The sequence below is a fragment of the Etheostoma cragini genome, chromosome 6, assembly GCF_013103735.1.
Source record: "Etheostoma cragini isolate CJK2018 chromosome 6, CSU_Ecrag_1.0, whole genome shotgun sequence".
NCBI classification, from domain to species: Eukaryota; Metazoa; Chordata; class Actinopteri; order Perciformes; family Percidae; genus Etheostoma; species Etheostoma cragini.
The window spans coordinates 5,095,700-5,105,744 of NC_048412.1; positions in this window are offsets into that span (position 1 = coordinate 5,095,700).

Genomic DNA, 10,045 nt, shown 5'->3' on the forward strand with positions numbered 1-10,045 from the left:
GAAAGTCATAATATTTTAAGACACTACTACAGAGAAATATGAAATAAAAGACTTATATAAATTAATTTCTCTGTCAGTGTATGTGAGAGCGTTTCAGTAGTGTGTGTGAGCGAATTATCCTCTACTTGTTTATGTGAGAGTGTTTCAGTAGTGTATGTAAGAGCATTTCACATGTAGTCGTGAGAGGTAATTCTGAATAAAGTCCCTAACGGCCCCTCATATTAAAACACAAGTTTTGAAATGCCATCAAGTTTGCCTGTTCATTCATTCCTACTAATATAACTTTTGTATGTGTGTACGTGTGTATATACAGTACATCCACACAAAAAAATGGTATGGGTGTTAGTTTTTTTTTAAAGGTTAGGGGAATCTAACCTAAAACCTTCCAATAACCTACATACAACCAAACTACAACCAAAACAAACCTTCAGGGAACGTTCCCACAACCAAAAACGAACGTTCCCAGAATGTTCTGGGAACCAAAAATTGTTAGCTGGGACAGTGTAGCCTACAACTTTGTAAAATGTGGAGTGACTATAGCCTAAGTAGATATTTTTACATCCTTACACATTCAGTCGGGTCCGCTATGGTCTGTTCGGCTTTTTCTCTCCGTTTGATAAGAGCCGTATTTCCCTTTCTGCATATTATGTCCTTCTTCTCCTCGTTACTTTCCATTTAAGCTGCTGCTCATTGGGTGAAACATATGGCGCATGCGTCTTCTCAATTCTGCATCAGTAAATCTGTGATCGATACCGTGGTCTATTTGAGAAAGCCGTGAACGTGCACTTATCCCAGCTATCTACACCTGGCTTGACATAGCTTTACCTGTTCATCCTGGCTCGGCAATCGTGCAACCGATTAAGCAGCGGTGAGCTGATCGCACTAAGTCAAGCTGCGCTTTTTCATTTATCCTGGATATCTTTGTTCTACTTTAGTGCAACAGGCCCCAGGAGACCTTCCATTGTGGATTCTTAATGCAGCGCGTTTGTTTTCGTGTTTTTGTGCTTTTCTGTTTGCATCGTTTTTTATTTGCAGCACGTTTTGTATTTGATTGTGTTGTGTGTATATGCAGCGTGTTTGCTGAATGCTGTCAAATAAATGAAGTTGTTTTCTTAATTTGCTTGTGTTTTGCCTACTTGCATGTGTTTTCTGAAGTTGCAGGGCGTTTGCCCTTGTCGGCCACCGTACAATACAGATTATTAGTAGTTAATGAAACTGATAACCAACATTAGGAACCAATATGCATTTACAGTGAAAATGAAAATCTTTACGTCAAAATTAAGATTTTGTAATGTTACAAACTTCTCTGACAACAATGCTAATGCCAGTATTTTCTCCTTTTGAAATTTCCATTTTGTGACAGAATTCCTTTTTGTGTTTTGGCCTGTATGTAGTTATCAACCTTCTCAATAAGTCTTACATCACTGGACCAAAATGTGGCCTATGTACGTCTACAGTACAGTACTTTTGGTGCTATCACTTGTCAGAAGAATAAAAAAAAAACATGAATATTGTTTTGCATAAATGCTCACATTGAAGTCTTTTACTTCTTTTTCTAGTTTTTGTCCCTTTTTGATTATTCTGCATGAACATCAATTGTACAAAGAAGTAGACATCTTATAGAGATTTGTGCATAGGGTCGTAAAACATGTTCTTTCGTTGTAAATAAGGGTTTGAAATTAAGCCAAGAGTCCTTAGGGTACATTTCCCAAGGAATATTAATTCCCTCTGCTCACTTTTAAGGAAAGTAGGGTAAATAATAATCCATTTTATTTATATTGTGCTTTACATGATAGGCTACTCACAAGACACTTTACGGAAAAACCAGCACTTTTATCACATAAAAAAGCAATAAAACCAACACATGAAACTAGCATATTTAAGGGCAATTAAAACACAGTGTAGCATACAACTTTTTAAAAATGTAGAGTGACTAGCAGACTAAGTAGATATTTTTACATCCTTACACATTCTGTCAGTCCGTTATAGTCTGTTGGGCTTTTTTCTCTCCATTTGATAAGAGCCGTATTTCCCTTTTTGCATAATCTTCACCTCCTCGTTACTTTCTATTAGAAGATTCTGATTCTGATTATTCCTAAATCACACTCATTTATGCACCTGGGGACAGTTCCTTTTCATCTGGTGCCAGGGCTGTAGTCAAGACCACCTTAGTCGAGTCCAAGACAAGTCCAAGACCGGGATCAGTCGAGTCCAAGTCAAGACCGAGTCCAAAAAGGTTTGAGTCCGAGTCAAGGCCGAGTTCAGAAAGGTTCGAGTCCAAGTCAACACCGAGTCCAAAAAGGTTTGAGTCCGAGTCAAGAACAAGTCCAGGACAGAAAAAAAGGTCTTATCCATGACAGAATCAAGACAATTATTTTGGGTTTCACTTTCCCTCCAATATTATTATTGACATAATAAAAGACACCTGGACTCTGTCAAGACCAAATACCATATTGGGCAAGACCAGTGGCCGAGACCGAAAGTCCAAGTCCAAATACTAGCGAGTCCGAGACAAGTCCGAGACCATAGAAAAACGGTCTCGAGTCCAAGATCGGACTCGAGTACTACAGCCCTGCCTGGTGCATTCAAATCCATTTTTATTGGTCCGTCGTTGGCATGGCAACATGCCGAGCACGTCTTTGTTGTCCAATGAGGGAGGACAAGCCTTTAAACTCTGCCCCTTTGGGGTCGTTTTTGGTCACAGACCAAAAAGTTCTATCATGTTAATGGGAAACTCTAACATCAATACAGTTTAGCCTAGGCTAAGACACCAGGGGGTAGCAGACAGAAAGTTACTTCCTGGTGTGACCTCTTCACAGATTTTCCTAACCTGGCTCCGAAGGTTGTTTCATCTTTGGAGCACATGCATACACAGAAATACATTATTTTCAAAACATTGTTTTTAAACTTTTTAATACTCAACAGTACCCAAGTTGGTTACACGCAAAAACAATTGAGGCACAGCCAGTAAAGTGATCCCGACTGGTTCTAGCCTACGCCGCCATGCTAACCCTGCAAACTACTAGGTAATGTTACCAGTGGACCAGGCAAGCGGGCCACGGCTGTTTACAACACGTAGCCTGTTCAGCAGCCGTAGCCGACAACAGTGAGTTATTTCAAGCCAAGAGAGGGGGGGGGGGCTGTAAATATGGCAGATATGAAGGTGAGCTGGCAGTGTGTTTAGCGATTGTTGCTGTAAAAATAAGCCAATAAAGTGTGTTCAGTTGGTGGAGAGGACGGCAAGTTATTGTTATTTTTAGCAGTTCTCACCGTAATTCTCAGCCGATGAAGTGTGTCTTTCTGTCAAGTAGAGAGGACGACGAGGTTGTTGTGTTTTTAGCGGTTCCTACCTTAATTCTAAGCCCAAAAAGTGTGCCTTTCAGTTGGATAGAGAGCTCCGCTAGACCATAGGCTTTTATGACAATATAGCCAGCATCTAACGTTAGCTACTCCGTTGTGTTGTGAACTAATGTCTGGCTATGTGAGACAAGCGTCAACCTCCGTGAACTTCGAGTCTGGTGAGGAGGGGGAAGACGGCTCTCTCTAGTATTTAGAATTTGTACTGCAGTAAATAATTTAAACACTTGCTGTCAGTATTACATGTTGCACCTTTGACTTTATTGGTTATCAGTTAATTAAAATGCATACAGATGATCTGCAAACTGCCCAAAAACAGCCTGATAATCGGCCAGGGCCAACAATCAATTTATCCCTAATGTGGAGTGTTTTATTTAGTCCAGTATGACCTATTCTGACGTAAGAGAAAGCTAGTACAAGCTAGAAGCTCAATTGTCTAAACTGATGATAATCTGTAGGTCTGTTCTTAATAAAAATCTCATAGAGTGAAATTAAAACTGCTGCTCTGGTACGTTCAGTCTCAGGATACTTAACATATCTGCAAAGTGCTGCTCAATATAATGCTGTAACATATTCTCAGCTGATCTCAGATCAGCCTTCTTCCTCAATTGTTGTTGGAACCAGGAAGGGATAACTGAAGATGGAACTGTTGGACCATACTTCATGTTTCCTAAACCTGTTCGTTTTGCTTTTACATTTTCTATCCACCCGAAACTATAAAACTGCTTGCAACACTCATGGAAAATAGCCTTTTGTTGGGTGTGCTCTATCATGACCTGGTATATAGACCCAATGCAGTATCATAAATTTAACTCTTCTAATCCGCAATGCAGACTGTGTAACTAGTATTAAAGCACTCATATTATGCTAATTTCCAGGTACATAATTGTATTTTGAGGTTGTATCAGAATAGGTTTACATGGTTTAATTTTCAACAAACACCATATTTTTGTTGTACCGCACACTGCTGCAGATCCTGTTTTCACAGGTCTCTGTTTTAGCTTCAGAGTGAGACATCTCACTTGTTAAGCTACAGAGTGAGAAATCTCACTTCTATACTATCTGGGTTGGTAGTAGTGCAGATAAGTATCACATCAGCTAGATAACTCTTTCTCCAACTTTGGTCTGTACAAGGCAGGTTCAGCTGGGAGTCTTGTAAAAGAGGGTGCACTTGCGCAATACCCGCAGAACAGGGACATGTAATGTTACGGCGATTTTGCAAGTTTGTCAAGCTGTCGCAGCAGAACGGGCTCCAGAGATGCCAGCTCAACTCCAAAGGAGCTGAATAATGTCTGCTCTCAAGCAGTCCCATTATCTTATGTCTACCTTAGAATAGATGATATGCTGATCAATGTACGGGACGTATTTCTACAGTGTCACCTGGACAAAGAGATCAGCCTGATGACGACATTTTGGATGCCGTGGGGCAGAAAGTGCTGGCTGACACTCTATTTCGGCATTTCTGTTGCGCCTGCACTGGCAGCCCAAGGATGACATGAGCATGAAGGAGATCAAGACACTGATTACTGTTTTGGGGTATTATGACACTAACAAGCTGGTCCCAGAGTGAATTCAGTCGGACAGGCCTGGGTTGCTAATAGTTGCAGGATGGGCAGCAGGATTAATTTGCATCCTGTACATTATCCCGGACAGAGATAGGCACTCAACAGTATTTTAACTGTTTTTGATCTATGTTCTTGTGTTGTTTGCTATGTGATTTATGTAACTTTATTGCTGTAATGATACAATCACTGAGATGAAGTGCTCTCTCTCTTTTTCTTTTCAAAGCAATGAGGTAATTTTATTCAACTTATGTATAAGCATGTGCAAATTAATCAATTCGAAGAGGCAAAATTAAAGAAATTCTGTTACGATAGAGCTTTTTCCTTAACTTTATAACACTTAAAATGTTTGAATGACTTCTTAGCGGATTATCTTGCCACCCTTTTTGCTCAGTCAACCTGCAGAGATGCTGCGCCAATGCAGAGCTGATGAGCTCTTCTAGAATCAATGTGCTGTTGTTTCCACTTACCGTGCAAAAATCATGACACTGAAGCATCTTTTTATTGAATTTTTTTAATCAACTCACCTTATAATGACAACAAAAATGAAAGAGGGTACACTGAATGAGAAATTCTAACAATTTAAAAACAATAATTGGTATCAACAGTATATTAAATCACAAAATCTGTGAAGAGTAAGCAGAGTTCTGAAACAAATTCTGACAAAAGCAAATGGTAACAACTACAACCACAAGATTGAATCATTATGTTGCCTTTTGATGCCATCGGTTGGCCCTGTTGGTGTGGACTCTCCAGATAGCATTGTGGGGCTCTTGTGTTTTACTTAGCACAAAAAATTCTGTTGCGACCAAGACCTGAAAACATGACTCATTAATAAAATTGTGTTCCCAAGCCTGAGATTCTTTTAAAATACAAATACGTGAACAGCCTTGGTTCAATTTAAAGCCATTCCTTTATTATTGGCACTTTCACAATTTTGTAAGAAAAAAACTGTCCCTGTAATTTCCAATAAATAAATGTGACTAATAAACACTGTCTGAGTTCTAGGACACATTCACTACTCTTCCCCTTGCTTCAAATAGAACAAAGCTTGTACATTACATGATACAGATGTGAATTAAAGGTAGAAGGAATGATTTAACATTTCCTTAGGAGAAGAGAGCATCATGTTTGTAGAAGAAGAAACTATTGCACATTCATCCCATTCTACAGAGACGTTAATAAAGGAGGCAAAGAGCAGAATTCTGTACATATATTTATCCCTAAAACACACATACAGTACATCTGCTTGCTGCCAGGTGGATGTGCTCATTCTCCTGCATGTTATTGTTCTCATTTCAAAAGCCTTGTACATTTAAAATACAAACTTTGGTCGAATGTCATATGTTTTCCCAAATTCAATTAAATTTGGTGCGTAATAACAAGCAAAATTAGGTTTGTAACTGAAAAGAAGCACCATGATGGGCTTCAACCCCTGCATGTGAATAGACTAGTCGGACCTATTGATAAACTTCAGCACCTCATCCCACTAAACGATTTGCCTTTAATTGGTCTAAAATGTCATATGGTTAGTTCTATTTTGAGTTTTCTTAGTTTCAAGTGACCCCTGACACACGTTTCCAGTGTGCCTTGATTTACCATGTTGACTTAGGTATCAAGCATTTCCACCTTAATTCTACCATGGGTAGAGGGAGCAAGATTACTCAGTTGGTAAGACCTCCTGAAGCTGTAAGAGGGTAAGACAGTACGTGTCCACATAGCCACACAGGTCTGAGTGATGCCAATTTTTTCACCTGGCCAAGTCTTTAAGGGGCCGGGCTTACTTCTTATATATTTTCCAGTGAATCAAAAATGTGTTTCACGACCACATCTGCTAACTGCATGTGTAAACACATAAGCATATGCAGAACCGGATACAATGCCGGTGGCAGAGGTGGTGGGTGCCGCTGGTGGAGGCTTAGCTTGCCCCCGTACAAAACCTGAAATCTACAAACTGATAACAGGGGCAGTTGATAGTGGAAGATGAACTGTTAAACTGTATCGTGGTTAAAATTATGAAATTGCTGGCAACAAACCACTTTTCATCTGAGTGGATTGAGGAATCCAAGCGGCTCTTGTTTGATGTATGTCCGAATACCACGCTACGCTGTATCGGACACAAAGGCCCACAGAAGGATGTGAATAATATTAAGGCCTGCGAAAGGAGGCAAAAGTATTCCGCTGTTTGTTTCACATTACTTGGATGAACTGCCACCTGTCGGGTTTGGCAATATGGACCAGTTGGTTAATGTTACAAGACCGGGAGTTGACTGGGCTATTGGGCTTGAGCTGTGTTGTAATAATAGAAATATAATTTTTGAATGTATATATGCCATATGAGTGCATACAAAATAAGGATGAGTACCTCAGTAGATTGGCATTTATCATGTCTTTTATACAGGACCAGTCTTCTACCTGCATCTATGTCGTTGGTGACATGAATGCTGATGTAACGGATGCCAATTCTTTTTTGATAATCATTTCATGGAGTTTTGTACAGACAGTGGATTGATTTTATCTAGCAAGGTACTATAGTTATACTTATATCAGCAAGGCCTGGAACTCTACTTCCTGGATAGACCACTAACTTTGTAAAGTGGATTCCCATGCTTCCATCGATATGATGAAGATTGATAATGATCTGGCTACTACGGACCACATATCCTTCTTTATGGTGTTGAAAACAGACGATTTACCGGTGTTGTTGCCTATGGATAATGTTATTAATGTAGAGAAAATAAGTAGGTGAAAATTGTCTGAGAAAGATCTTAATAAAAATATATAAGATGCCTTATTGTGTCGGGATATGAACTGTAAGAATGTACAACACTGTGAGGATTTGTGTACCCTGTATGATGCTATTATTGATACTCTCAGTATCTTTTTTTTTTTTAAGTTATTTTTTCGGGGTTTTATCCCTTTATTAGTCAGAGAGGACAACCGAAGATGTGACAGGGAGAGACATGCAGCAAAGGGCCACAGGCTGGATTTGAACCCGGGCCTGCTGCGTTGAGGAGCAAACCTCTGTATATGGGCACCCGCTCTACCCACTGAGCTATCTGGGTGCCCAGTCTCTCAGTATCTTGAGCAGGCCTCTATATAAATACAGGACAAAAATTTACGAGTCAGGCAAACAAGAAAACAAGAAATGCACTAATGCTAGATTTAAATATGCATTTTACTATATTAAAATAAATGAAAACACTGAGTTCAGATTCACTGGCATGGAAGGCGAAAAAAACAATAATAATAATGACTTCTGGAAAGAAATAAAAACTTAATAACTGGTAAACATCTCTTCCATCTAATATAGATGGTGTGAGTGGTCCTGATGAAATTTTCACAGTTCAAACAATATTATGAACTGTTAAACTGTGTAAATACGTTTGTAGAGAATAGTGTTAAGTTTAATGATGATAATGTTGCTGTGACTTCTGCTGAATCCATGAAGCAATATTGTTAAGAGATAATAAGGCCTGTAGCCTGGATAATATTACAGCTGAACATCTTAAACTTGCCAGTAAGAAACTGTGTTGTGTGCAACACAGGTTTTCTTGTTCATGGAGAGTTACCTGATTCTTCGCTAGTACCAGTTATTAAAGATAAAGTGGGGAAGCTGAACTGCTCAGGTAATTACAGGCCAATAGCTCTGGCCAGTGTTATGTCCAAAGTGCTGGAGACAGTTATATTGTTTAGACTTGAGAGGTATGTCCTGTTTACTGATAACAAATTTGGTTTTAAACGGAAGCATGGTGCTGATTTCTATATTTTTGCATTAAAAGAAAGTTTAGATAAATTTAATAGGCAAAATTCCACAATGTTCTTGTGCTTCATTGATGCTTCTAAAGCATTTGATCGTGTTAATCATGAGAATTATATATTATAATTGTCTAAAAATTGGGTTTTTATAATTAGAATCTTGGTGTATTGGTACTCGCATCACACGATGAGAGTGAGATGGGGGAATGTAACATCTGTTCCCTTCCAAGTGACCAGTTGTGTTCTCCAGGGTGGAATTATGTTTCCTTTTCTTTTTAATATGTATATGAATGAGTTGTCCTTGATTTTAAATGCATGTGGTACAGGCTGTAGGGTTGGTGACTTACTAATTAATCACCTAATTTACGCAGATGATTTGGTCATCTTTAGCCCATATAGTGCTGGTCTCCAACAGCTTCTGAGAGTATGCACAGTTTGGTTTCAATTTTGATATAAAATAAAATTCTAAAAAGAGTAAGAGTATGATTATCAGAAGTAGAGAAGACGGACAGGCAACCTTCCATGACTTCTATCTGTCCAACACTGCACTTATGGTGTGCAGTGAGATTACATATGTGGGCCATATTATTGCAAATGACCTTTCTCATGATAAGGACATCTATAGGCAGCGTCGAAAGCTGTATGCTCAAGCAAACATGCTGTGTCGTACCAGTGAAAATCTCACTCTTCAGAGCGTATTGTACACCTTTGTATACGGCCTACCTGTGTAATTGTTATAAGCAAGTCAGCATTAGAAAACTCATAGTGGCTTATAATGACAGCATGAGGCTGCTGCTGAGAGCCCCAAGAAGCTCCAGTGCAAGACATATGTTTGTCAGCGTTGGGGTACCTAGTTGCTCTGCTGTTTTAGGTAACCTGATGTATAGATTTATGTGTAGGGTATCTGAGTCAGATAATGACATAATCACTGTATTGCTAACCCTGTACTGTCACATGAGAATGTCTAGTCTGTGGAACCATTGGCAAACATGTCTGTATATTAGCCACTGAACATTGTGGAATATCTTTGGGTTTGTGTATGTTTTTATTCCCCCTGGAATATTCCCTTGGGTCTGATATAAAGTTTATACTCAACCCTGTGCGTGTCTGCTGTACACGTCTGTGTCAATTTTGAAATTTGTGGCTGTACATGACCAAGCAAGCAGAAAAACAAGAAACAGATGGTAGGCCAGAATTCACTGGAAAAGTGATACCCCATTTTCACCTGGTATTAACATTAGATCTGTATGTGGATACCTTATCTGGATCAGGGAATCAACATGTTAATAAAGCGTACCTGACTCATTTCCGTTTCCTGTGCCTGTGTGTTGGTTGCGTGTTGGTAGCTCTGCTGCTCACTAAATACC